This window comes from Sminthopsis crassicaudata, chromosome 4 (assembly GCF_048593235.1).
Source record: "Sminthopsis crassicaudata isolate SCR6 chromosome 4, ASM4859323v1, whole genome shotgun sequence".
Taxonomy (NCBI): Eukaryota; Metazoa; Chordata; class Mammalia; order Dasyuromorphia; family Dasyuridae; genus Sminthopsis; species Sminthopsis crassicaudata.
The window spans coordinates 125211203-125233909 of NC_133620.1; the positions used below are offsets into that span (position 1 = coordinate 125211203).

The 22707-nt window shown below is 34.6% G+C and overlaps 1 protein-coding gene across 1 annotated transcript in view; it reads left to right on the plus strand.

The window, feature by feature from the left end:
- The window catches only part of PDE10A (phosphodiesterase 10A), a 736567-nt gene that overhangs the window by 102817 nt on the left and 611043 nt on the right, over positions 1-22707 (plus strand).

Genomic DNA, 22707 nt, shown 5'->3' on the forward strand with positions numbered 1-22707 from the left:
CTCAGTCATGTCTCTCACTATATCTTCATGAATTTTATCCAATAGTCATACTAGACTAGGTAGCACAGTGTATAAAATGCTGAACTTGGAGTCAGGAATACCCAAATTCAAAACTTGATCTTAGACACTTAGTAGCTGTGTGACCCTAACAAATCATTTAACCTGTTTGCCTCAGCTTCCTCAACTATAATATGGGAATCATCATAATAGTACTAATCATCCATAATCAAATCAGATAATATTTGTAAAGCTCTTAACACAATGCCAGGCACATAGTAGGCACTTAATAAATACATGTTTTCTCTGCCATCCCTCTAGGAATATGATCTGATGCCTAGAATGTTCTTTTCCCAACATCTCCACTTGTTGAAAAATGTATGCATCCTTCATGGCCCAGCTTGAATATTTCCTCTTCCATTTTGTGTTTTTCACACCCCTAAAATCAGTTGCAATGACCCCTTCCTCCTTTCAATTCTCACAGTACTTTGATACTGATGTTCTCATTTTATTTCTGCTTATGTTGAAAGTCTCTCTTCTGCCCCTTCAATTATTTTCTGTTATTGCTCATTTTTCTTATTCTCTCCCCTCTGATGATGGTTTATTTGGAGAATGGGTCTCAAAAGTGTCTTAGTCTCCTCTCACACTGGGAAATTTATGATTCACTACCCTGAATCTTTGCTGCAAATGACTTTTGAGTAGACGGAACTAGCTCCAGCTAGATATTGAATCCTTTTCCTTAGATTTAGTGGACAACTGTAGCTTCTCCACAAATGGTATCCTGTCCCATTCCCTGTATTCTTAGGTTCTTTGGGCTACCACTGGCACTTAAGAATTTTTCAGTGATGGTGCTATAGTGTTGTTAGAGATCTCAGCATGCTTTTGCTCTTGAGGTGCTATTGCTGGCTATATAGTAGATCAAGCTTCCACATTCTGGAGTCAGTATCTCCATAGCATTGAAAAGAGGCAGGAGGACAAGACAATATGATTGGGTTTTGTTATAAGCTCAGGCCTTAAGTTCTTGAGTCAGTGAATGTAGCCTTGCTGCCACTAGCTTTGGAGGTAGGTGGTGAGTGATCTCAGAGTAGGCATTCAAACTTTTTTGGGATTCCAGGTGCCTTAGATCATGAAGATAAACAGTCAGGAAGTTGAAAAAGGCCTTAGAGATTATCTGGTCTAAAATGGTCAAAGGATATGAATAGATAATTTTCAGATGAAGAAATTGAAACTATTTCTAGTCATATGAAAAAGTACTCCAAATCACTATTGATCAGAGAAATGCAAATTAAGACTACTCTGAGATATCACTACACACCTGTCATATTGACTAAGATGACATGAAAAGATAATGATGAATGTTGGAGGGGATGTGGGAAAACTGGGACACTGATACATTGGTGGCGGTACTGTGAATTGATCCAACCATTCTGGAGAGCGATTTGGAACTATGCTTAAAAAGTTATCAAACTGTGCATACCTTTTGACCTAGCAGTGTTTCTACTGGGCTTATATCCCAAAAAGATCTTAAAAGAGGGAAAGGGACCCATATGTGCAAAAATGATTGTGGCAGCCCTTTTTGTAGTGGAGAGAAACTGGAAGCTGAATGAGAGTGGCTGAATGAATTATGGAATATGAATGTTATGGCATATTATTGTTCTGTAAGAAACAACTAACAGGATGATTGTAGAGAAGCCTGGAAAGACTTACATGAACTGATGCTAAATGAAATGAGCAGAACCAGGAGAGCATTACATACAGCAACAAGAAAACTATACAATGATCAATTCTGATGGATGTGGTCCTCTTCAACAATGAGAGGATTAAAATCAGTTCCAATTTTTCAGTGATGAAAAGAGTCATCTACATCCAGAGAGAGGACTGTGGGAACTGAGTATGGACCATAACATAGCATTTTATGCTTTCTGTTGTTTGCTTGCATTTTGTTTTCTTTCTTAGGTTTTTTTTCTTCCTTCTTGATCCAATTTTACTTGTACAGAAAAATAATTGTATAAATATACATATATTGGATTTAACATATATTGTAACATGTATTGGACCACCTGCCATCTAGAGAAAGGAGTGCAGGGAAGGAGGGGAAAATTTGGAACAGAAAGTTTTGCAAGGGTCAGTGTTGTAAAATTACCCATGCATATGTTTTGTAAATAAAGAGCTTTAAGAGAGAGAGAGAGAGAGAGAGAGAGAGAGAGAGAGAGAGAGAGAGAGAGAGAGAGAGAGATTATCCAGTCTATTCTGATACTCTGTAAAGTAATCACTGCTAAAAAAAATCTCAGATTGAGATCTTATTTCTTATGGAATATTTCCAGGAATGGAGATTTCAGTATTTCGTAAATTCGCCTATTCTGCTTTTTAAATGATTATTCAATTCATTTCAATTTGACATACATTTGTTAAGCACCTATTTTGTAAAAAAAAAAAAATTCCCTATGTTAATCATTGGTGATTAAAAATGATAAATGTAGCACAGACGCTGCTCTTATGGACTATTATGGGGAGGAAATATACATATATAACAGTGGTCAAGGGTGGGTAAAATAAGTGCAAAAGAGATATGTAGGCAAGAAGCTGTGAAAAATTTTGAGGAGGGATAAAAGATTACTTTCCTTCACTTCCATGGAGGAAGAGGGACCTGAATTGGGTCTTAAAGGAAGTATCAGCTAGGACTACAAAGTCCTTTCTCTTTCCCTACCCATTGGCTTCTATCCACTGGTCCCAGTTTTGTACCCAGTACAACATACATCCATTACAATCTTGTTTCTACATGAAAGTAGTTGAAAACAACATTATTTCATTCTTCCTCTCACTCTTAATTGTTTCCCAGGGAGAACATCTTCCATATTTTCAAAAATTAGTCAATTAAGCCTTCCCATCCTGTATTTTCTTCTGTGGAATCTCTCTAGTTTATTCCTTTTAAAATGTAGTAAGTTGGGGCAGCTAGGTGGTGCAGTGGATAGAACACCAGTCTTGAAGTCAGGAGAATCTGAGTTCAAATTTGACCTCAGACACTTAACACTTCCTAGCTGTGTGTGACCCTGGGCAAATCACTTAACCCCAATTGCCTCAGCAAATAAACACACAAACAAATAAATAAAATGTAGTATGTCAAACTGAACTTAGTCTTCTACTATGGCCTGACCAGCACAGAATATAATGGGACTCTTACTCTTATAATATGAACACTATAATTGTACTAATGCTGTAAATTTTGCACACAATTTTACTTCATCTTCCCGTGAAGATCCCTGGATTAAGTCTGTGCTGAATAGATGATAGTAGGAGATCCAAGCAACAATTGAGCTATAAAGAGATGAAAAAAAAACTATATTTATTTGGCAATAAAACATAATGTCCAGCAATGTGTTCTGGGAATTGCTGGGAATGTTGACTTTAGACACATTTTGCTGACAGAAAGCATTAGGGAGAGTTAACTGGCTGCCTTTGAATAAAGACTGGGCAGATGGGGGCACCAGGTCCTGAAAAAGGATTTACAGCTACAAAGCAAAAGCCAACTTATAATTATGGGCATTATGGAAAAGACTATTCGTTCCTCCTTAATCTCTCCATCTATACCCATCAAATAGACTGATCTGATTGTTGGTTGATGTTAAGGAGAACAGCTTAGTATAAATCAGATCCAAGCAGCATATTTTGTTTGTTTGTTTGTTTTGGTTTGGTTTTTTGGAGGGGGTGGTACTATAAAGAATATTGAATGAATGAAAAAACATTTTGTTTACCATTGCCATGGCTCTGGAGTCACAAAAACAAGCAAAATAGTTCCAACCCTCAAGGAGCTCTCTCTCTCTCTCTCTCTCTCATTCTCTTTCTCTTTCTTTTTCATTGTCCTCTAATTACCCTGTCTCCTCCCTCCCTTCTCTTCTTTCTCTCTTCACGCACTCACACACACACACACACACACACACACACACACACACACACACACACGATATGCATATGTCCTTTAAAGAATAATGACCTAGGTATAGCAAATTATTGGAGACTGATTCTTTTATAACACTGTTCACTATTGTCTACCAAAGAAGTAGACAAAATCCAACTCATAGCCAAAACATTCTGCTTGCCATTTAGATAACAATCATTTCTGATGTTTAATGAGCAACGTCTATCATTGAGACCCCCATCTTACCCTCTACTAATGCTATTTTTACATTTAATAATCCCCTTCCTCATATACATGTTTTAGAATTTAAAGGAAAGATTATCCTGTGACACTGCTTCAATACCGGTAAATCCTGGCAATAGTTGCAGCTATGAGTATAACTTGCTTTGCTGGGACATCCACATTATAAGCACCAAAATTTTCTTTCAAAAAGAGTTGTTGGTGACTATCAGGTCCACTAGGAAAGACACTGGTTGTCATGTGAATAGGATTATATTTTGTTGTTCATAACTGATACTAGATACTATCACCTTAAACTGAGAAATCAGAGGCATCATGGTTTATTGGCGACAACAAATATCAAGTGCAAAATATGTGCCAAATACTAAATCAGGACAATCTGAATTTGAGCTACTATTTACTAACAATATGACTGGGCAACTCAATTAATTCATATGCTCCTTTAACTCCTTCAACTTTTCCCATAAGTCTTATGGTAGGTTGCCATCTATCCATCTTGTTCCTATCCCCTATGAGGAGGACCTATACATGTTTAAGTATATCGTACATCATAAGTTAGAAAGGAAAAAAATATTTCCAAATAGCCACAAATTATATTTACATGTCGTCTTGTCTCATTCTCTTTAATTTTGTCTCATGAAAATACAAAGTAAGAAAAACAAGGCTTCAAATATATCATTCCTTGAATTTAATATTATATAAGTAGAGTTAACAGAATAGGAATCCTCCTTGGTGCATGTTTTAAAATTATAAATATCTTTATTTGCAAATACTATGTCAAGCATAGGACAAAATTGTTATCCCCTGGTACCCCACAGGAGGAAAAAAAGGAGCAGGCATATGAAGTGAGAGGTTTCTGTGTAAGCAAATAGCAATAAGCAAATAGTATCTTAAATTAGTTATATAGTGATAAAGATGTTACTTTGAACTTTTAATCACTCTTCATGTTTTTTTTTTTTTAATTTTGTTTTGTTTTGTTTTTTTTCTGAAGTCAAGACTAATGTTGAAAAATGTATTCCACCTGGAGAGAAACTTAACTGGGGAAATTTTTTTTCATTTTATCCTCAAAATTTCAAAGGGAGAGGTGAGCATGTGAATTAACTTGACAGTTGTATCCTGGAGTAGACACAATATTTTGGTTTCTTTGGCAATGCCCCATTTGAAGATCAGCTCAGTCACCCTCCTCTTAATCTAACCATTCAAAGAGCTATTTTTCCCACAGGTATCTGTGTTTGTTTGGTTTTTTTTTTTACCCAGGACCTAGCCCCTTCCACTTTGTTTTTCTTTCTAGTAAGTTATTATTTATTTTAATACACATTGCTTTATGAATATGTTGGGAGAGAAAAATCAGAGTAAAAAAGGAAAACAAAAATAATGGGAGAGAGAATAAAAAACAGAAAAAAGAAGTGAACATAGCCTGTGTTGATTTACATTAGTCTTAGTTATTTTTCTGGATACAGATGCCATTTTTCTGTTCAAAGGCTATTAGTATTGTTTTGGATCACTGAACCGCTGAGAAGAACCAAGTCTTTCAAAGTTGAGCATCATAAATTCTTGCTGTTAATATTGTATACAATGTATTTCTGATCCTGTTTGTTTCACTCAACATCAGTTCTGTACATCTTTCTATATATTTCTAAAATCTATTTTTATAGAACAATAATATTCCATTACCTTTATATACCACAACTTGTTCAGCCATTCCCCAATTGATAAATATCTACTCATTTTCAAATTCTTTGTGAATTCAAAAAGAGCTGCTACAAACATTTTTGCACATGTGGTTCACAGATACCTTGTGTTTATGACACAAGAACTTAATATGAGTTCTTTTCATTCCCTTTTCTTTTTAAATTTATTATATTTTTTGCTTATAGTGTCTTGGTGTCAATCCTTTGCCTTCAAATTGTTCTAATTCCTCCAGCAGCCAATGAGAAAGTTTTTCGGGGAATGCCATTTACCCACTGCTAAATGTGAGAACTCAGGAGTGAACGACCTCTATCTGACTCAAGAAGAAAAAAACAAAAACAAAAAAACAAAAAACTTTCTTCCCTGTATGGAACATGAGAGCACCTAGTTGATACAGTGGATAAAATGCTAGGAAAATCTGAGTTCAAATTTGACCTCAGACACTTAGTAGCTGTATGACACTGAACGAATCATTTAACTTTGCCGTCTCAAGTTTTCTCATTTGCTGTAGTTCCATTCCAATATCTTTACCAAAAAACAAACAAACAAAAAAATGAATGACAAAGAATCAGATACAATAGGGAATATGATTGCTTCATGTAATGAAGTTTCAAGTTATGCCATTTGGATGACCAGAAATTAGTATTTCAGTTGAAAACCAGCAACTTCAGACTGAATAGATGTGTTCTCTTGGCTTTTATTGAAAAGAAATGATTCCTCAATTCTTCTTGTGCAACAAGAGAACTGTACAGTTCTGCATACATAAATTGTATCTAGGATATATTATAATATATTTGACATGTATGGCTGCCTGCCATCTAGGGGAGGAGGGTGGAGGGAGGGAAGGCAAAAGTCGGAACAGAAGTGAGTGCAAGGGGCAATTTTGTAAAAAATTACCCATGCATATGTTCCGTCAATGAAAAGTTATAATAATAATAAAAAAAAAAATAAATGATTTCTAACAAGTAGTTCTGGTTTCTTCTTTCTTGATTGAGTTCTCTTAGGATGTGCTGTCATCTAGTGGGAGAAAAAGATAGCAACACGGATCTTCATTTTTTTTTTTTTTTTTTTTTTTTTTTCATAGCTCTAACACCATTTTTATAAAATGTTTGTTATCCTCTGGTGGCTACTTAAATGATCATGGCTATTTATGTTTCTCAGAAGATACAAGGAAATTCAATAGAGAAGTTGTTTTGTTTGTTTGCTCAAACTGTAGGATCATAGGTCTTTAATTGATTGTCAAATCATCTAGTCTAAAATTCCTCCTTTTAGAGATGAGAAAATTAAGGCTAGAGGAGTTAATTTTTTAAGCTATCAAAAGTCCTTAAAACTTAGAATTTTTAAAACTATTTCTTCCTTCTCTACCTTTCTTCTTTTTAGACCATAGGCAGTCACCCTACTAACTCTGGAGAAGGTAGGACCAGTTGTTCTGTAGAATTTAGATATCTTACTGTTTGCCACATAGTTTTGAATGAGAAACACTGACCTAGACCAATTATACTCAGAATTCCTGCAGGAAAAAAACCTAATACATTAAATAAGTCTGTGGTAGAAAAATGAGTAAAATCTTTTAATGTGACTTCTTAATATGCCTACCACTACTTAAATTTAAAAAATATTTATTAATTACCTACTATTTTCTAGGCACTGTGCTCAGTGTTGAGGAGCACAACATTTTTTTTTCCCGTTGAAGACCTAATATTCTGCCTTTTTTCTTTCTCTCTGTCTTTCTCTTGCTCTCTCTTTCTCTTATAGCCTTTTTACTTGTCTGCTTCTTCCTTCATCCAGGGTTTAGTACAGGGCCAAACTGCCTAGAATTTCAATAAATATCTACTTATTTGAATAAATATGTTCCCTAGGTTTTGCCTGTCTTGGCTTTTGTGGGTCTTAAGTTCCTTTGAGACAGGAGCAATACATTTTCCATACACAATAGAAAGAAATTTCTTGATACAGTAAGAAAAATTCTGGATTTGTGGATAAATGATCTCAATCTGAATTATGGCTCTGATACTTTCTATATGTAACTTCTGGAAAATCACATAACTTTTTTAACTCTCAATTTTCTCAAGTTAAGTTAAATCAGCAAGCATTTGTTAAGTGCCTACTGTATACTATACACTGTGTAATGGAGGGGAATCTAAAAAAGTTGTCTACCTTTATAAAATTAGGTTAGACCAGAGCACTACTAAATTCCTTTCTAGTATTAAATTTGTGGTTCTGTGAAGTTTTGTAAACTATATCTACATATTATAGATAGATATTAACATATAACTATATATTTAAGTATTAGATATAGTATGTTATATGTATACATATATATGTGCATCTATATATGTGGCATGTGCAAATATCTATAGAATTATTGATCTATCTTAATCTACATGTATTTCCATATATATGCAGATATATGTCTATATATAGTATTTTATATATAATGCATTATATATACATATATTACATAATATATGTAAAATAGAAAATGAATATGTATACATTTGTATTACATCTGTAATTTCATTAGTTTAGGAAATCCTAGAAGTAGAGATTCTTTCTTCTGAGGTATAACAGAACTTTCGTGTAATATTGTTTTATAGATATTTTCGGAAGTCCGGTAGATTAAGTCACATAACGTAAATGTCAGTAATAAAATTGTCAGTAATAAAATTTGATCTTCCTGATGAATGGATGTCCATCAATTGGAGAATGGTTGGGTAAATTATGGTATATGAATGTTATGGAATATTATTGCTCTGTAAGAAATGACCAGCAGGAGGAATACAGAGAGGCTTGGAGAGACTTTGCATGAACTGATGCTGAGTGAAATGAATAGAACCAGAAGATCGCTGTACACTTCAATGTTGTATGAAGATGTATTCTGATGGAAGTGGAAATCTTCAACATAAAGAAGATACAACTCACTTCCAGTTGATCAATGATGGACAGAAACAACTACACCCAGAGAAGGAACACTGGGAAGTGAATGTAAATTGTTAGCACTAGTGTCTATCTACCCAGATTACTTATACCTTCGGAATCTAATACTTAATGTGCAACAAGAAAATGGGATTTACACACATATATTGTATCTAGGTTATATTGTAACACATGTAAAATATATGGGATTGCCTGTCATCGGGGGGAGGGAATGGAGGGAGAGAGGGGATAATTTGGAAAAATGAATACAAGAGATAATGTTAATTACTCATGCATATATACTGTCAAAAATTTATAATTAAAAAAAATTAATCTTCCTGGCTCTGATTCCAGACCTGTAAGCAGTAGAGCTTGCTATATGATGATTATTGTTGTCATTGTTGTTGTCATAGTCATCATCATCGTCGTCATCATCTTATTCTTTCTTTTTTCTCTCTCTTCTTTCTGTCTCTCTGTCTCTGTCTTTCTGTGTTCTTGTCTCTGTCTCTCTCCCTCTCTCTTTCTGTCTCTTATGCAGACTCATGCATCTGAGAGATAGCCTAACAAGTCTATATATTTCCTTTTAGGAATGACAACATACAATATATATTAAAAGGATTTACACAATCCTTTTGTATAAGTCTTTATCTGACTTTGCTGCAGTTTTCATGTTATCACCATTATGTTCAATGATTCTTTGTCATGTTCCTGTTTTACAAGATCATTGAGATGGTATAAAAAATAGATAAGGATTTGAAATGTCTGGCCCCTTTCCACATATTAAAAAATGTTCTCAGTAGTTGAATTTGAGGTTTTGCTTTTTTATTAGTTCACACTTCCCCCTAGTGGAAAACAGCTAGAAAATCATGAAGATTATAGTCCTGCTACATAAATACAGACTTGCTGTAAAATTCTATAATTATGCCCACACAGTAACTACAATATAGATGAACCTTGTAATTATATATGCCCTGTGCTGTCACCCATCTTTCCTCTGAGTGTGTTCATACCATTTTACTATGTTATTTCCTGTCTGTCTTCCCAATTATTCTATAAGCCCCCTGGGTAGTGAATGTTTTCAATTCTGTGTTCTGAACAAAGTCTGGCATGTTGTCAGCACTTAATAAGTATGGACGAATATTATTAATGATAGTAAAAGGAAGTAGGCAGTCATCAATCAAGATATCCTTGGAAATCATGTCTTTCCAAAAGCCTGAAGAATGATTTTAGATGAAACCCTTTGCTATGAACAATTTACAAAATACTCAATTCATTGATCTTAAAAACTGAAACAAAGACATATAATCCAAATTTCCTGAATTTGCACTTGTGAGTTTGTACCATTCGTGTGTTATATTTTTAGAAGTTTGTAGAGCAAGAGTTTTAGTCTTTAATGTGTATCACGGACCCCAAGAGCTATGTAACAGTGGATATTGCGTTGGATCCGAAATCAGGAATTCATTAGTTCAAATCTAGCCTCAGGCACTTATTTACTGTGACATTTGACAAATACCTTAACTTCTTCCTGTTTCAGTGTCTTATTCCTAAAATGAGGATCATAATAACACCTATTTCCCAGAGTTTTTACAAAGACAAACTGAAGTAATATTTCTAAAACATTTTCAAGTCTTAAAGTGTTTTATAAATCATATTTGTTGTTATTATTAAAATTCATAGAGTTGGAAAGGAAACCATAGGTTAGTGAAAATAAAGTTGTAATTCTGTCCCATACAACTTCATGTACCTGATGAAATCTATCAATGGATACTACCATTTATGCTAAGTTAAGAGTAATTATTTCAGAAAGCAAATGCAAAATATAAAAAGAAAACAATATTGGTTCAAATTTGAAGATTTACCATCAATATTTGATAAATCATTATATTTAACTGGGCCCCAGCTTCCTCATTTGTAAAGTGATTATGGTCTAATCATCTAAATATATATCTAGAATTGAGATAGGAATCCTTGCATCAAAAAAAGGTGAGCTTTTATTTTCATTAATGTTTTTTCCCTCTTCCCCAATATACAAAGTTGAGACAGATGATATTCCTTTTGTGCTTCATGAAATTCTTTATTTTAAAAACTATATTATTATTTTTAATTTTTTAAAATTAATTTTAAAAAATTGTTTTAAATTTTTCTTTCTCCCTCCAGCTCCTTCCTAACCCATTGAGAAGACAAACAATATCATATCTGTAAAGTATTTCACTAAATTCTTTATAAAAATGCATGAATTAAATATACCAGCATATACTACCATCTTTTCCTAGTGACCCTTTTCTCACCTCTCTCCTTTTTCACAACTCCAGGAAAAAGAGATGTCATAGATGCACTATGAATTCCAGTACACATTTCCTGGAAAATTTACACTTCTTTGAGTGATAACTGGTTATTTTTCCTATAGGTCTATTATGATCACTTTGTCAGGGCATATGTGTAGTGTTAAAGTACATGTGTTATTGCACATTTTTCCTCCATATAATACTCCATCCTCCCTTCCTCTATTCATTTCTCTTCCTTTTGTTTTTCTATCCTTTTCCTTTTTCATTTTTTTTGCTAGACTATTCCATGTGTGAAGGCAAGGATCCCCAGAAAGTTAAGGGTCAATGCTAATGTGTTTAGTATTCCTTCCTGTTCTGTAAATCCTCTCTTGAAAGACTAATAGGGAATTAAAGTAGCAACGTGCTGAGTCAGTGACCCATTGAGCAGAGCTAGGGAGCTGACTCTCTCCTTTAATTTAGTGCTTTTAAATTTTCATAATTCTTAATTTACTATGATTCTCATGATTCAACTGATAAGGGGTGAGACCTTATGTTGTCAGTATTTTAAGAGATGTGACCCTTTCGACTTGTATATGTCAAATATCTTCACAAACCTTTTGGCAGTAGTTCTGATATTTTCCTCCAATAACCTGTAGGTGAAGGGTGCCTAGTAGGTTGACCCTAATGGACTTGTTAGACACAAAATCTGACTTTTGAGCAGAAATCCCAGTTATTTTTTAATTCCCTCTGGTTCACTATATAATTTCAAAAGGTAAACGGGCTATGGAAATGGTGGGTATATCCCTGACTTAGTACAATGTCCAGCATATAAAAAGAGCCCAATAGATGCTGGTTGATTGACAAGTACTGCCTAACTCATAGGGTCATGAGTGGAGGCCATTTATGAACTTTAAAGTGTTATATAAATGAATTAGGATAGGAAGATGCTACTATGTCTCAGCTTATTGCTTGACATGCTGGATGATGATAGTATAGAAGGAACTTCATGACAAATCCATGCCTGATCATTATTAAACTGTAACATAAAGTGATAACATAGGGATCAAGGACCTGGATTTAGACCTGGAAGGGACTTCAGAGACCATCTAGACCAATCCTTTCAATTTCCAGATTAAAAAACAGAGTCTTACGGGCTTGATTGGGAGGTTGATGAGTTTTTTGCTCATAACTAGGCTTTAAGGAACATTAGCTGCTATGGAGAAGAGTGCAACTAGTAGCCATAGGTCACAAAGTATATACTAGGATATCCATGCAAAGTCAGGAATAGAGTTAGGGGTAGAACCAAAATATTCAATCAGCAAAATAAATAAAGGATCAATAAGATACAAATCAAGAGTCAAAGCACTAGTGAATTAATCTTATTAAGCATGTACGGAGTGTATTCCCTACTCTCTTATCTCCAAAGTAATCAAGTCCTTTTGATTCTGCCTCCGTATCATCTCTCATGCTTGATCCCATCTCTCCTATGGCATTGCCAACATCCTGGCACAACTCCTCATTATCTCACACTTGGAGTATTACTTGACTAATTTCTGCCTCAATTCTTTCCTTTTGGCTATCTAATTAATCTTCCTACTCTTGCCTCAATTTTCTTTTGTCTAAAATGGAAACTATGGTATTCTTAATATTTACTTAAAACTCAATTTCATTATGATAGTATACTCTTAATAGTTATCTCAAAGAATTATTATGTGGTTTAATATAAGTAAATAAAGTATTTTGTAAGCTTTAAAGTCCTATGTCAGAAGGTCTCATTTCCAAAAAATATAGAGAACTGACCCTGATTTATAGGAAACCAAACCATTCTCCAATTGATAAATGGTCAAGGGATATGAACAGACAATTCTCAGATGATGAAATTGAAACTATTTCCACTCATTTGAAAGAGTGTTCCAAATCACTACTGATCAGAGAAATGCAAATTAAGACAACTCTGAGATACCACTACACACCTGTCAGATTGGCTAAAATGACAGGAACAAATAATGATGAATGTTGGAGGGGATGTGGGAAAACTGGGACACTGATACATTGTTGTTGGAGTTGTGAAAGAATCCAGCCATTCTGGAGAGCAATTTGGAACTATGCCCAAAAAGTTGTCAAACTGTGCATACCCTTTGACCCAGCATTGCTGTTATTGGGATTATATCCCAAAGAAATACTAAAGAGTGGAAAGGGACCTGTCTGTGCCAAAATGTTTGTGGCAGCTCTTTTTGTTGTAACTAGAAACTGGAAGTTGAATGGATGTCCATCAATTGGAGAATGGTTGGGTAAATTATGGTATATGAAGGTTATGGAATATTATTGCTCTGTAAGAAATGACCAGCAGGAGGAATACAGAGAAGCTTGGAGAGACTTAAATCAACTGTTGCTGAGTGAAACGAGCAGAACCAGAAGATCACTATACACTTCAACAACAATACTGTATGAAGACGTATTCTGATGGAAGTGGAAATCTTCAACATAAAGAAGATCCAACTCACTTCCAATTGATCAATGATGGACAGAAATAACTACACCCAGAGAAGGAACACTGGGAAGCGAATGTAAATTGTTAGCACTACTGTCTATCTACCCAGGTTACTTATACCTTCGGAAGCTAATAATTAATGTGCAACAAGAAAATGGTATTTACACACATATATTGTATCTAGGTTATATTGTAACACATGTAAAATATATGGGATTACCTGCCATCGGTGGGAGGGAGTGGAGGGAGGGAGGGGATAATTTGGAAAAATGAATTAAAAAAAAAAGTCCTATGTCAGCTGTCATTATCATTTATATAGCTTTAAAATTTCTAAGATAATTTTTATTCAGTCACTTAGCTTTGCAATAATCCTTAGGGATACGTGTTATAAGCATATTATGTTTCCTCATTTTTTATGGATTTGGGCAATTTGAGATTGAGAAAGGCTATGACTCATTAACATAGATGGAAGTGAAAGAGACTGAATTCAAAGCAAAGTCTTATCAAATACAAGTCTATCACAATGCCATTTTACTTCCACTTCACTGCCAGTGTATTAAATTAGGTATCCTGAAAAAGTTCCTTGAGATAGAACTGTAGCCATCAAGAGACAGTTGCCTATAATTTTAGATAACATTTGAAAAAAATATTAAATGTAAACTTTCTTCTGTACATCTGCTTTCAAAATTCTTTCATAGATTGGTCTTAAACTAGGCATTGCTTATAATGGATTCCATGATTTTTGCTTAAATACTTCCAGTAAGGGGTGGCTCAATACATCCCAAAATAGTCCATTTCATTTTGATATGAATCAATTAGAAAAATTTTTACTTCCACCAAGGCTAAATCTTTGTCAACAATTTATATGGATTGCTCAAAGTTCTTATCATGCTTGTATTTAACAGTATTCAGGATTATAAGAATGTGGATGAGTTTAGTGTCTGTTTCTTAATTTAAAATGTTTTTTTTTTCACACTTGTAATTCTGTGGAGAGATCTCTTTGTCAAGGCAACTCTCACTACTGATACAGATTGATGAGTCCTGGGTAATTATAACCAGAGATTAATTTGGGATCACTAAGAGATTAAGGTCACATAGCCAGTGTAAAGGGCTGAAACTCTGAGTAGGTGCACTGGAATCAGACAACCCAGCACTTAAGGCTAATTACCTATTGGACAATACTCCATTAGCATATGCTTGGAAAATGGTACTTCCCATTATTCTGTGCTGGTTTGTAGGAGGGATTAGGGGGTGGAGTAAAACAAGCCAAAGTCACTTTTGCAGTGGACGAATAGAAGGGAGGTTGTGTAGAACTTGTGTCCATTCCCTTCACTTCTCCCCCTAAATAACCAAGAATAAAGACCAAGGACTTTTGCTTATCCTGACTCTGGCTGATTCTAAGGCATCCAGGGTAGTAACCCGGGCATCACAAGCCAGTATTTTTTCAAAAGCAGAAGTTAGGCTTTTACTTTGAGGCTAACTCTCTGCTCTCTATCTCCATGCTTCCCCCCACCTCTGTTTCCCTCTCCTTCTTCCTTTCCTTCTCCCTCTTCCTCTCTCTTTCCTCCTTCCTACTCTCTCTCTCTCTCTCTCTCTCTCTCTCTCTCTCTCTCTCTCTCTCTCTCTCTCTGTTTCTCTCTCTCTCTCTCTCTCCCTTTCTCTCTTCCTTTACCTCTTCTTATCCCTCTCCCTCTCCTCCTTCTCTCTCTGTGTCTCTCTCTTTCTCTCTCTCTCTCTCTCTCTCTCTCTCTCTCTCTCTCTCTCTCTCTCTCTCTCTCTCTCTCTCTCTCTCCTTTCCTCACCTTCCTCTGTCTCTGCCTCCTTCCCTTCCTCCTTCCCTCTGTCTCCCTCTCTTTCTCATCCCTCCTGCCTCTCTCTCTGCCTCTGTCTGTCTGTCTATCTCTGTTCTAATACTATTTTTTTTCCTTTTTGGACTTAATCTATATGGTGCTCAAGGGGAAATACTCTTTCATTTTGGTAAGTCTTCAAAACAATGCTTTAACATTATTGGTATCAAACTTAAATAGAAACTTCTTTAAAGATGATACAAATTTTTTCTGTGACCTATAGGAATGCAAGTCTGACACCTCTGCCCCACATTAAGGGAGTATTCCTTACTTAACTTTTTGATACATTAAATGGAATGAAACAGGTTCCTTTTGCCCTAGGCGGATAGTTGCTTGTGTTCATTCTCAAATTTACAGTGGTAGTTCAGTACTCATTGTTAATTTGTTCCAGAAGGCATGATGAATTCTGAAAATGAGTAGTATTAAACTGACTTTTCCCATAAGGAGTACATTTCCAGTCTGCAACTTAACCGTCCCTCCCCAATCAATTTCCCAAAGGAGCAAGTGGAGCTTCCAGCTGTGGAGAAACTAGGCAGCTCTGAGCAATAATGACTTTCATACTCTCGCCAATCCCATAACACTTCCTAGGATGGGAGAGGGACCTGAATATGGAGGTGGAAGATATAGTTCCTTGCCCTCCTCTTCCCAGGGCTCTGATTGCTGCCTGGGGCTTAGGGCTGCCAGGAGTCCTGGGTCCTTTGCTGCTGCTGCTACCTTTGCCTGGGTTTCTACCGCTTTTCGTGGTGCTATCACTGCCATGCCTGCTCCTATTCTTACTGTTTCTCCTCCTACTGAGAATACTGGACATTTTGTACCCTTTCCAATTCTACTGCTTTGGGAGCCCACAGACTATATTCTGTAGCCACACTCACAACTCAGCATCCTGGACTGGCTTCAAATTAATCCTGCACACTGTTGGGGGAAGAGTTACCCATGATGAAGGGTAATAGCAGCAGCAGCAGATAGGGCTGAGCAGTAAGCCTGGCCAATCTTACATCCCCATTGCTCAACCAAGATAAGAACCAAATGTGTCTAGTGCCAAGCAATCATCAAGTGATGAAGCATTTTTTTTCTCCCCAGAATGCCCCAAATACCAAATCTGGCAAGTTTCAAAGCAGAAGAATTCTGAGGTAACACTGTACTTATTAGCTGTAACTACAATCACAAAATTGGAAGACATCTCAGAAGTTGTCTAATATAACCCATGTCTAAACAAAAGCAATCTCTTCTACGTAATACCTTACATGTATTTAAAAAATTAATACTAAATTTAGTAACTTACAACTTCTACCCAGCATTCCTAATAAATTTAATCCCTTTCCATTTAATAACTTTACAAATACTAAGTTATTAATGCAGCCTTCTACCTCAAATCTTCTCTACTCCATCCTAAGTATTTCTAATACCTTTCAATGAACTTTACATAGCATGAATTATAGGGCATAGTTTTACAAGCCTGTAAAGATCTCTCTGAATATGGAAGCTTCAAATGAACAGAATATTGAAGGATGGTTTGCTTCATTGTAAAAAGTATTGTTCTATGGTTAGCATAGGAAGAAGACCCAATCATGCATTTTAGGCTGTTAATTCTTGGTTGAGAAAGCACTTTATAAATCCTATGGAAAGATGAAGTATTGTTATCACAAAAACCATCATCACTATTATTATTGTGCATTAATTACTATATACCATTAATATCAAGAGTGCTTATCTTGATAGAGGTAAAACAATTTACTTTTTTTCTTACTTGGGAGCTCCTTGTAACAACAAAATCACAGGTTCAGTCCTTGTCTTTATTTCAATCAATAAGAAATATCTATATTGGTGTAGGAGAATATAAGTGATGAAGAGGATGTTTGTTTACTTTTAAACTATTTGGATTAAACTCTACATTGTTTTCCTTGTATATATTTCACCAAATGCTTTCAGTCTAGGTAAGGTGGACCTAAACAACATCATGTGGTTATCATTATTTATAACAACAAACAATAAAAATGAATACAAATATTACCTCATTTATGCTCACAACAAGTCTGGAATGTATTTAATACTATCATTTTCACTCAGAAAACTGAGATAGAGGGAGGTTAAGTGACTTTCCCAAGATCATATTCTTTTTTTTTTTAATAGTTTTTATTTACCAGATATATGCATGGGTAATTTTACAACATTGACAATTACCAAACTTTTTGTTCTAATTTTTTCCCTCCTTCCCCCCCCCCAGATGGCAGGTTGACCAATACATGTTAAATATGTTAAAATATAAATTAAATACAATATATGTATACATGTCCAAACATTGTTTTACTGTACAAAAAGAATTGGACTTTGAAATAGTGTACAATAGCCTGTGAAGGAGATCCAAAATGCAGGTGGACAAAAATAGAGGCACTGGCAATTCTATGTAGGGTTTCATAGTCATCTCCCAGAGTTCTTTCGTTGGATGAAGCTGGTTCAGTTCATTACTGCTCTATTGGAACTGATTTGGTTCATCTCATTGTTGAAAATGGCCACGTCCATCAGAATTGATCGTAACATAGTATTGTTGTTGAAATATATAATGATCTCCTGGTCCTGCTCATTTCACTCAGCATCAGTTCATGTAAATCTCTCCAGGCCTCTCTGAAATCATCCTGTTGGTCCTTTCTTACAAAGCAATGATATTTCATAATATTTATATACCACAATTTATTCCCCCATTTTCCAATTGATGGGCATCCATGTAGTTTCTAGTTTCTGGTCACTACAAAGAGAGCTACCACAAACAATCTTGCACATATAGGTCCCTTTCTCTTTTAAGCCAAAATAATATTCTTTATAAGTGTCTGAGACTGAATTTGAAATAAGATTTTTCTGACTCAAGTTCTAGTATTTTGTCCATTGCCCCATCTATCTTCCTGTAGGACCTAGCTCTTATATTATGGTTTGCAACTCCATATGGAGTCTTGTAGCTGAATGCGAACATTACAAAATTATTATTTATTATCAGTAAATATTTTATTTGTATACCTACTTTATATACCTATATACCTGAGGTCATGTAAAAATTTCTTGTGTGAAAATGGTTTGTGTGTACAAAAAGTTTAAGAAGCTCTGTTCTAAGAAATACTTCATCAAAGATGAATCAAGTTAGTATTTAATGAATTTTAAATTGTCTGAATGCAGGGTGTTTAGAAGCTTATTTATTTAGACAAATATGGTTTTGAAGAGATTATTTAGTGTTCCACTGAAAAATTTCCATTCCTATTAGCCAAAACATTTCCCAATAATCTTTGTAAGGGAAAGATGGTAGATTTAATTTGGACAAAACTAGAAGCCATTTGAACTTGCAAGAGAACCTGATATCCAAATGAACTTGAATCTTTTAAAGCTTGTGTTTTGTGAACTTCTTTTCTTTAATTAAAATGTGGCTTTCTTAGTTTGAAGACCAAAAGGGAAAAAAAAGGCTTATGAAAGTACACAGAAGGTTTCTTGGACATCAAAAGGCTCTTACAAAATGACACAATGATGAGTTAAGTGTGAATGAATGAGAAACATACGGATTACATTTCCCTTAAAATGCACATGGGTTTAAAAATTAAGAGGAAAAAGGGCTTGGCATACTTTGGGTTTTCCTGGGTCCAGAAGGTTTGATAAATGACTTTCAGTATTCAGCTGAGCCTGGCTAGCTGCCAGCCACATCTTTCCCCACTAAAAAAGCATTTATTTCCAATTTTGCATTTTGATTTTGTAATGGGAAACTAACAATACCAAATAAAATACATTAGTATACAATAATGGTCTTTGACCAAGCATATATTTATAATAGAGCCCATAAGATAATTCTTGGAATCTTATATGTGCATTTTAACAATTAAATTAAAAAGATGAAAATAGTTAGAAAAATATCTTTCTAAAATCTTCCCTGACCTCAAGATCAACCTCTTTCTCTATACCTTTGCACAGGTGGTTTTTCACATCTGGAAAATAGTCCTTCTTTACCTCCATGTCACTGTTTTCTTCCATCAGTTAGATAAATGATGACCAATTCAATAATTAAGTTTGATTTATGAAAAGATGATGATAATTGACAATGTTCAACAGGTCAAAATGAATTGTATTTTAATAAAGAAAACATCATTGGAGGACACAGTCTATTAGTTATGGCTTCCTATCATTAGGTGACCAATATATCTTCCTGAACCTTATATATTTCTTTGATTTTATACTTCTAGATTTCCTTTGTAATTTCTGGCTTGTGATATCTCATAACCTATTCACACCAAGTTCCCTCTGAGTCATATTTATTTTCAGTTGTCTGGAAATTATACTATTACAAGGCTATCAAACTATATTGTTAGAATACTAGTATTAAAATCTTGGTCCTTTGTTTCAGGGAGAATCTTGGAGTCATTAAAGGAACTTTCAGATCTCCCAAAGATCGTAGATCTAGGCAGGGGTGGTGTTAGATCCAAAAGCTGCTCTCAGAAAATTGTTCAGTTTTTATTGTGAGCATTGAAATATGAAAACCAGCAAACAGTACAAATAAGGGTTTGATTTGTTTTTTGTAGATTGTCTACATTTAAGAAATGATGGAGAAAATGTTAATGCAGAGTAAAGTTAAAAGCGGGCCTTATGTACTTGTTTCCCCTCCAAGTGGGTGTCATTAAATATTTACCAACATATTCTTAAAATCAGTGTTCTTTATTTCAATTTTAAATCCAATTCATTAGATATTTATACTGATTTTCCAAGATATATGTATATATATATATGTGAGTTCACACTATAACTGCATATCATAGAATGGACCATAGAATCATATTGTTGTGATGGTGAAAATGTAATTCCTAAATGAGATTTCACTGCATAGGAAATTCCTAATGAGAAAACTTCTATCAATACAAATCAGCAAATATCCTACAATTCAAAAAAAGTTTAGAGAGTTGCTTGGAACTTGAGACTTAAATGACTGGTTAATGGTCATGAAGTTGATATGTACCAGAGAGTGGACTTAAAGACACAACTTTAGTGAAGTAGTATATTCTTTGTGCTCTGGGACCCACTCTTTATTCATTATTTCATGATCATTTACATATTTTAGTCTTTTTTTTTAAAGCCAAATCCAACTCTTCATGACCTCATTTGGAATTTTCTTGGCAAAGCTACTAGAGTGGTTTGTCATTTCTTTCTATAGCTCATTTTAGAGATGAGAAAACTGAGACAAACAAGACTTTTTTTTCCATCAATTAGATAAATGATGATCAAATCTAGTAAATAAGTTTGTTTTATGAAAAGATGATGATAATTGTCAATGTCCAATTGCTCAAAATGAATTGTGGTTTAATCAAGAAAACATAATCCATCAGAGAACACAGTCTGTTAGTTATGTCTTCCTCTCATTAGGTGACCAATATATCTTCTTCCCATAAACATTTCTTTCCAGGGTTACACAGCTAGTTAAGTATCTGAGGTCAGGTTGGAATTTAGGAAGATAATTATTCCTGATTTCAGGCCTGACACTCTATCAATTGTGTCACCTAGCTACCCCCAAATTGCACATGGTAGATACTAAATAAATGTTTATTAAAGTGAATCATAGAAAGATGATGACCTTATAGCTAATTGGACCTTTCTAAGTAATGATCAGATAATGCTGCAGGGGCAGCTAGGTGGCCCACAGCTCAACTCCGGCTCAAATACTTGCTAGCTATGTAATCCTGGGGCAAATTATTTAACCTCTGTTTACCTTAATTTTCTATACTGTAAAATGAGGATAATAATAACATCTACCTTGAAGAGTTGTGAGGATAAAATGAGATAATATTTGTATAGTGCTGAGCACAGTGACTGGCACATACTAGACCCTAAGTAAATGTTTATTTTCTTCTCTTCCATCCTCTGAAGTCTGAAGAGTGTTGTGGACTTAACAGTGAACAGAGAGAGAGATGACCAATTTCCATTTTTGTCTCAGTAAATAATTTCAAGTTACAAACAAAAATGCCTAGGGCTGAGGAAAGTGATAGTAAATTTCTGGTGAGAGGGAAATCTACCTGATTTTAAAAATGAAAATAAAAGTTTGGATAATATGATTTTTGAAAGATCAATAAATTGTTTATGAGGACAGAGCATTTTTAAGCATTTACTAACTGTGCCTAGCATTATGCCAAGCACTAGGGATATAAAACCAAGTCAAATCCTATGGAAACAACACTGGATTTGGAGTTAAGAAAAGACAGGAATAGAATTCCAGATTAGACATTTATTAATTGTTACCAGAGGCAAATTACTTCACATTCCTAAGCCTCAGTTTCTCTGACTGTAAAACAGGAATTACAGTATTCACAATATCTATCTTATAGGATTACTACAAATTTTTAAATGACATGTATTTGTCATATTATTATTTTTAGTGTAATTAAATACTCAAAGATAAGGATGGGTTCTGTCTTTGTGATTTCATTGGTCTTAGGAATTTCTAAGTTATGAAAAATCTCTTTAACAATGCTAGAAGTCACCTTCTTTTTCAAGGTTGTCTCAGACACTGAGAAACCTGGACCATGTTCATAAAGTCAGAGACAATGCACTAAAACTCAAAATAATTATGTTGATCATGTGTCTGAATTTCAGATTTCTCATCTATGAAATGATCTCTTAAGAAGGCATCCAATTCTAAGTCTTCTTTTTTTTATTATTTAGAATTTTTTTCACAGTATATATTCATGAGTAATTTTTTTATAATATTATCCCTTGTATTCATTTTTCCAAATTATCGATGACAGGCAATCCCATACATTTTACATGTGTTACAGTATAACCTAGATACAATATATGTGTGTAAATACCATTTTCTTGTTGCACATTAAGTATTAGATTCCGAAGGTATAAGTAACCTGGGTAGATAGACAGTAGTGCTAACAATTTACATTCACTTCCCAGTGTTCCTTCTCTGGGTTTAGTTATTTCTGTCCATCATTGATCAACTGGAAGTGAGTTGGATCAATTCTAAATCTTCTTAATTTTCAAGGTTTCTCCTGCATACTTATCATGTTAGGTTTTTTAAAATTAAGAGACAAGGAGCAATTAACTATATTTTAAAGTGAATTTCTGATATTATTTTATTTCCTTATGCTGTTGCTTTTTCTCCTTGGAAGACAAAAAGAAATTCCAGTTAACTGGGGACTCTGGTTAATGAATGGATTGCTTCAGAGGATAAACACAGAAATGCTAAATATGAAAAGAAAACAATCTTGAATTTGAATCTGGAGGTCTACCTAACTGGGTATGAAGAGATTTAAACAAATCAGACTTAGAAAACTCTGAACTTATGTGGAGAAAAATAAATTTCTGTGCAGATGTTAAGCAGCTGCT